Below are 7,336 nucleotides of genomic sequence, written 5' to 3'. Positions count from 1 at the left end.
CAGGTGTTTTGCTAAGATTTACTTGTCTGAATCTTTTTTGAGACACATTCTCCTCTAAAGTAATTGCTACATATAACAAAAATAAGTTAAAAAAAATGTTTTAGTACACTCGTCAGTTTGGTGTTCAATCATTTCTAGGTATTACATGGCTCGGAAAAGCACATTAGAGCCTAACAGCACCATGTTTGTTTTTTGTTTTTTTAAAGTTAAAATTTCTTTTGGGGATCAATTTAAATTTGTTAGTCCATTTGGCAGTTTTTTTTCTTTGGAAGGAATTGGGAGAGGGGGGTTTGTTTTCATTGGACCAGGAAGGCACAGGCAGCAATAAAACATCTGCAAACATGTGAAAACGAGGTGCTGGATTTCAACTCTTGGTGAGTCAGTCAGATTATAACATTCTATTTTAGTACTAGACTGTGCTTTCACTGGCAGCCACTGGTCTACAATAATGACCGGGAACCAAACAACATGGTACTTGTTCATGTGATTATTATGAAAATCATGGTCATCACATGACTTTGTTTACAAACAAACCTGCCAACTCCAGCAACTCTTTGCCTCATACAGCTAGAGGTGCCGTGACAGTTCAAGCCAGCAGGGTGCAGCTGTCACGTTGTAATATAGTGTGTATAAAATAATAATTCAAACAATTTTACTAAGGGGGTTATTCACAAAGTGAATAACCCAGCCGCAGTGAAGTGAGCAGAATGATGTTTGGCTATTCACTACGGCTCAGTACGGCAGCGAGTATCCTTGGCTGAAATCAGCCATACATCGGCTGACTGAAGGCTCTGCATTTTCGGTTGAGCCAAAGTGCAGAGGGACTTTGACTCAGCTGATCCAACATCTGGATTAGCTGAGTTGAAGCTCCGGCAGCTCACTTGCTGCCGTTCACCCATATTCTCATCTAGTCCATACAGCAATCCTTCTGTTCGACTGAACTGAAGGGCAGATGTGGCCAAAGAGAGCCGAAGGATCAGCCGAAGCTACGGCTGTATCCTTTGGCTCCATAGTGAATAACCCCCTAAATTTAATTAAAAGCTGTTATGTGCGAAATAACCAAAAATGCATTTTTTTCCATTTGTCAACTTTTGATAGAAAAACAAGAGCTGGCTAATTATTAAAACAGAGTACCAAATAAACGTCTTAAATGCCAGAATGACATCTTGGTATAACCGCTATAGGTTGCCACCATTTATATGCATACAACGACCCTAAAGCTAAAGTTAAAGTATGCAAATTGGTCACGGAGTTATTCTCAAGTCAATAGGTTAGGTTAGGTTTGGTAGGGGCATCTAGACTTCAATGACTTCTAAATAAAGGGATAATTGCTAAGCCATAAGATGGTCTTTAAATTGCTAATAAATGGATATCTACTAATAAATAAATTAATACATAAATTAATAAAACAAAGTGGTATAAAGTTGTTTATAAAGTGCAAAAAAGGGAAAATCATCACAGGATTAAAAAAAAAAAAAAAGCAACTGACCATCAATAAAAGAAATCCAATTTAAAAATACTTGTAAATAATCATGACATTGGATACTCCAGTTTATTTAGGTATTCATTACAGGTATTTATATAGCACCAACAGTTTACATACTGCGTATTCATATCAGTCCCTACCCTCATAGAGCTTACAATCTAAGGTCCCTATCTCACATGCATACATAAAGGGCCGATTTAGGCAGGGGCCAATTGACCTTGACCTGGAGTGTGGGAGGAAGGCCATGCAATCACAGCGGGAACATGCAAATTCCTTGCAGATAGCATCCTGACCGGGATTTGAATCATGGACCCCAAGGGCTGCAAGGCAAAAATGCTAACAGCTAAGCCAGTTGCATCTATTTACAACAGCATGTTGTTGTCCTCTATTTATGTGTACCTGACACTCTGTGTGCCAGGAAGTCATTTAAATTATTCCCCATTTCAATAAACCCCGAGATTATTGCAACAATAAATTAATAATGTTTCAGTGATAGAATCTCTTCTGCCAGTCTTGCCTTCTACTAAATCCTAATTAGGTTTTAGTCTTGAGATAGTCATCAAATCTGTTTACTAGAAGGCACAGCAGAACAATAAATCACCGAACTGGTATGAGCGACTCTCCATAATGATCCAACAATACATACATTTCTCCCGTTTTAATTAATTGTGAAATGATTCCCATTACAGCCCGTGTATAATGGCTTAGCTAATGATGCAGCTGTATTAATACACATTTGTGTGCTGTGAGTGATGTTTGTGTATATATATATTTCTTTTATTGCGCAGCTTCCTAGATCACGCAGGAACATTTTAATTGTAAATTCGTAGAGGAATGCCAGCCTTTAAAAGTGAGCCAATCAGTAATTTTAAGGAAACATACATTTGTTTAAATAATTAATATATTGGTTATATTCAGTGCTAAAACTAACATTTTTTTCTTTATTTCTTCTTGATTTTTTTTGGGAGGGGGGGGCAGAGGTCATTGATGCCCAGCTGACCAGAGCAAAGTTAGCAACATGCACCCACTAATCTATGCTTTCTAGAACATGCAATGGTTTTATGCAATAGATTACACTAGAGTCACTTAGCTTAGTTGTTGCTGGTGGTCTACAAATCCCATATAAAAAAGTCTACAAATTCCATATAGAACAGGACTTTGTGGCAGTTAAGCATCTTCAGGAAATTGGCTTCTTGTCATGGTCCTTCTGCTGCAGTGAGGTTCTCTGATCACGGTAATTCCTCAGTGAAGAAGTCCCAACTCGATGGCTTCTCCCTCTTCATTTTTATTGAAGTTGCCCTATTCACTCACATGAGGAATCCGCGATTGGTCCAAAGAACACAATCATATCTTTCTCACAACAGTAATTCAATGGCAACTGAAGTCTCTTTGAAGCTGATAAACAGTGGCCATATAATTATGTTTAGCTCTATTCTGTCTCTGAGAACAGTCTTAAATAAATATGACCTTCCTGAGTCAATAATTCCCAATTCCCAAAGCCCCACCTGTGCGTACAGTTTCTAGCATATCAAAGTGACCATTGATCTCAGGAAGACAACACTGTTTATGCCAACTGTTATCTGCTCTTGGTGACTGAAGGGAAATCTTAAGTATTAGGCATGACAGTTGGCTTTAGTATATCAATGCAAACTCTTGTTATTATACTGTTCCCACAGAAGACACAGTGCAGCCTTTTTACAATTCTATTCATTTTGTTTACCAGCTGTCTCTCCACCTTTTTTCTAGGTGACATACAAATCCTGTTTCCCAGCTGTACTGTATTTGTGTGTCTGAAAAAAAAAATCCTAAAATAATAATACAGTACATGCAATGCATAAGTATAAAGCTTTTACTTGATATGCTTTTTTTTAATAAATACCCTACTCAAATTTCTCACATATGGACAGAAAAAAATGGTGAAAAATATTTTTTGTTTATTGAGCAGTTAAAATGTTTAAAAATCTTTTTTTGTTAACTGTCTTCTTTACGAAAAGTACTTCTTTGTGCACAGCAAAAGCAGAGAAAAAGTAAAAGTTGGCAGCTGTCATTGACAGATGTTTACAACCAAAGCCATCTGAGCATATCATATTATAGCTAACAGGGTGATCACATGATTGAGGACCATGCTGGTTTGTTCCTGATCATTAGCTTAGACTGAGTGTTTACAGTCAGGAGGGTGTAGAGCTGCATGTTCCTAGCTGCTAAAGAAGGAATGATAGGGTAGATAGGGGTTGAAAGGCTGGAAGGGATCAGAACACTGGGGGCTTAAAGGAGAACTATGAGGAGGGTGATTTACACTCATCCTCATAGTTAGAGCCAACGAGTGACAATGAGCGCATACTGTTGCTTGCTCACTTTCCGATCATCTCCCTGCAGAGAGCGGTGACTGTCAGCCACCCCTCCCCGCATGGATTCACTCTCCGATCCCCTAGCGCTGACTGGAGGAATGGACGGGGTAGGTGGCGGGCACAGCTGGATCTGCCTTGAGATAGGCAGAGCCCGCTGTCAATCAGCCAGCTGGGTGGATCTTGACAGTATTATTGGGATCTGTCTGGCTGCAGCACTCTAAGTATATAGTGGGCAATAGCCCACTGTATACTGAGATTTGGGTCACGGGTGGAGGTTAGTATATGTCCTTTGGTGACCTTAAAAAGAACTATGGGATTAAAAGGTTACCCCATAGTTCTCTTTTAAATGAATCCACGAGCAGATGATTTTCCTGGAAAGGCATGTATGCAATAAAAAAAGATATACTCACCTGAATCTCAAAGCTTCATGGCTGCAAGACCAGTCGCTGGAGCCTCTCTCTCCCTCTGCTCCAGTGATGGAATGATGTCCCTTGGCGTCCTCATGTCAAATACACTGTATTGGATGTGATGACTCACAGGGCATTAGACTGCTGTAGCGGAGGGGGAGAGAGGCTGATGGGACCGGTCTAGCAGTCAGTCAGCTATCAGGTTTAGGTGAGTATAACTTTTTTATGTTCTACCCTAGACAAAAATGTAAGGGTGTAGCCTCACTGCAAGGGTTAAGAATATTTCTGCCCAAAGTTCTTCTTTAAGCAAGTTACTATCATAAAACCATTTTTTGTGGGGGGGTTTTTAAATGCAAATTTAAAAAAAAAAATTATTTATACACTTTTCTCAGCCCCTTAACATTCTGCTAGCAAACGTGGGCTCTCCAGATCTTTCCAGAAAAACATTAGTCCCCCGTGCTCAGTCTCCCTTATCAGAAGCAGAATGCAAGGACAACACAACCCGGTTTTCATTGTTTTATATTGATATTATAAGAATCCTCTTTCCTCGTCATTCCCGCGACAAGAAACAGAAAGACCCCTTGTCTCGAGCTGGCATTTTTTCATTTTAACAAAACATCTGCTGTGACTGGGACTCTGGGATTTCTTGATACTTCTGACTGTAACTTCGCTAGTCATTCCACGTTCCCGGAGGACAGTTTCATCCTTCCTTTTGAACTGAGAATCCTTCCCCTAAGTAAGTTCCAAGCTGCAGGCATTGTCAAAACATTTGACACTTGTCTGTGGAGCCTCCAGAATGATGTGATGCAAACTTGTGAAAAATGCTTACGGTATCGATTGTTGGTTATGGCGGAGCAGGAGAGTCGACTGAATCCTGTCTCGCAAGTATTACAGAAATGGTGAAGGAACAATTAAAGCAGATGTACAACCAATCACTAAAATATCATTTAAAGTGATATTCAATTCTCAAACTTTTTTTTCAATAATGAATGCAGATCAAACAAATAAACATCGCCCAGCAAATATTTCTTTACATTTTTGCCCAAACACTTACAGTCATCATGTTTCTGAACAGCTCTGACTCAGATCAGCTTCCCAAACTTCCGCAGTTTTTCTAACCTTACATACTTTTAGATTAGAACCCCTGTTTACTGTGCTCGAGGGCTACTAGGGAGATTCCTTCTTACTTACTATCATGATCCTTTATGCTTTTTCAGAAGTCTTGAAGCTAAACACATGGCATACAAGATACCCTTTCTCTTTTCTCTAGCAGTGCGCTGTTGTCATTAGGGATGCACCGATACCAAGTACCATACTCGGTACAAGTACATGTACAGATACTTTTCCAGCTCCAAGACTAGACTAGAGAAAAATTCAAAAGCTAGGACATAGCTGTCATTTGTAAGAAGCACACGGAGCTCCCAGGATTTGTACATCTCTGTTTTAATGTATGCTTTTGTTTTTCTAAATATAAATAAAGGGATGTACCAATACCATTTTTGCAAGTTCAAGTACTGATACTTGCCCAAGTACTTACAAGTACGAGTACTGAAACATTTTAGTTTATTGTCATGTGACAGTTTTTCTAAAACAATACAGACTAATTATTTCAGGACAGTGGTGGAGCGCCAGAGCCCGGTCCCAGCTGCAACCGCTGCAACCCTGGTAGTTCTCATGAAAATGCCAAGTATCTGAAAAGTATCGGTGCATCCCTAGTTGTCATGATGTAAAGCGTTGCAGATGTGATGATGTCAGCACCAGTCTCTGCATCATTTAACTGGGATTGCAGGGTGACTAATCCCAGTGGGCATGTCCCTTTTTCACTTTAGTATGTTAAAGTGAAAATAAACTCAGGAATTAAATATTAAAACGGACCTTTACCCATATTTTTAAAAGCAACAACAAACACACCTTTAGAAATGTTTAGTAATGACAATCTACACTCACATACTTGTAGATAATTGCTGGCTTTGTATTCTTTGCATACCTTATTTCTCTTTTCTTCCCCAGTCTTCTGGCAGTGGCCATGTTTACTAAGGGCAGATTACTACCTCTCCTATTACTTCCTGAAAATTGGCACATGTGACTAGACCTGTGACTAGGACATGTGACCACGCACATCATCTCAGGGGAGGAAAATGCCTTTCCCTGAGATCTCATGAGATTACAGATGAGATTTCCCAGTAATGCTCTGCTGATGACAAGGCAATCCCAGTGTGCATTGCCTTGGCAAACTGAAGTAATTTTGCCCTTTCAAAGTAGGAAGTGAATGTTCTGCAAGTGGAAGTATTTCATAATCACAGAATTTTACACCTGACATGTCTATGTTATTATTAATCATCATACATAGAGGGATGCATTGGTAGCATTTTTCTTTTTTTTAACCATAGTTTTTTATTCAAGGTTTTACAGAATACAGGTAATGGTAACAGCAGTGGCAAGGCTCGTATAATGTAACATAACATAGGTTACAACATAGACAACACGTCCATGGGCCTATTAATAGGCAAAATGACAGCATAGTACTGAAAGACACAAAAAAAGGTAGAATTTTATTTTTGAGTGTAAAGGTCCGCTTTAAAAAGGCATTCAAGTACCTAAACTATTAACAGCAATGTATCTTATATGTGTATCACTCAGCTGTAGACAGAGCCGGCGCTACCATACAGGCAGCACAAGCGGCCGCTTGAGGGCGCTGGTCGGGGAGGGCGGAAAAACACCTCCTCACCTAGCTCCCTCTGCTGTCGGCTCTCTCCGGAGCCGCAATATTTACATATCGTGACCCATTCATATGCTAATATCTTGGCTCATTCATGTGCAAATCACAGAGTCCTATAATTACGTAAATATCAGCAGCAGAAACCAGTGAGAGCTGCAGGGGCACCAGAAGATTGACACTTTTGACACTCTGTGTCTGTTTCCTTGTGAACTGCAGCAAAAGATTTCTCAGGACTGGAGCAGTGTTTTGGAGGTGTGGGCAACACTCTTTTGTATAGCTACAGGGTTTGCATGATGTAAAAGTGGACTGCTGGGAAGTACACATGATCAGTCCTGTAAAAAGTTTTAAATTAGTCAGCTATAACCTTTTCAGATTC

This window comes from Nanorana parkeri, unplaced genomic scaffold, assembly GCF_000935625.1.
Source record: "Nanorana parkeri isolate BGI_ZX_2015 unplaced genomic scaffold, ASM93562v1 scaffold138, whole genome shotgun sequence".
NCBI lineage: Eukaryota > Metazoa > Chordata > Amphibia > Anura > Dicroglossidae > Nanorana > Nanorana parkeri.
This window is presented reverse-complemented; position numbering follows the sequence as displayed.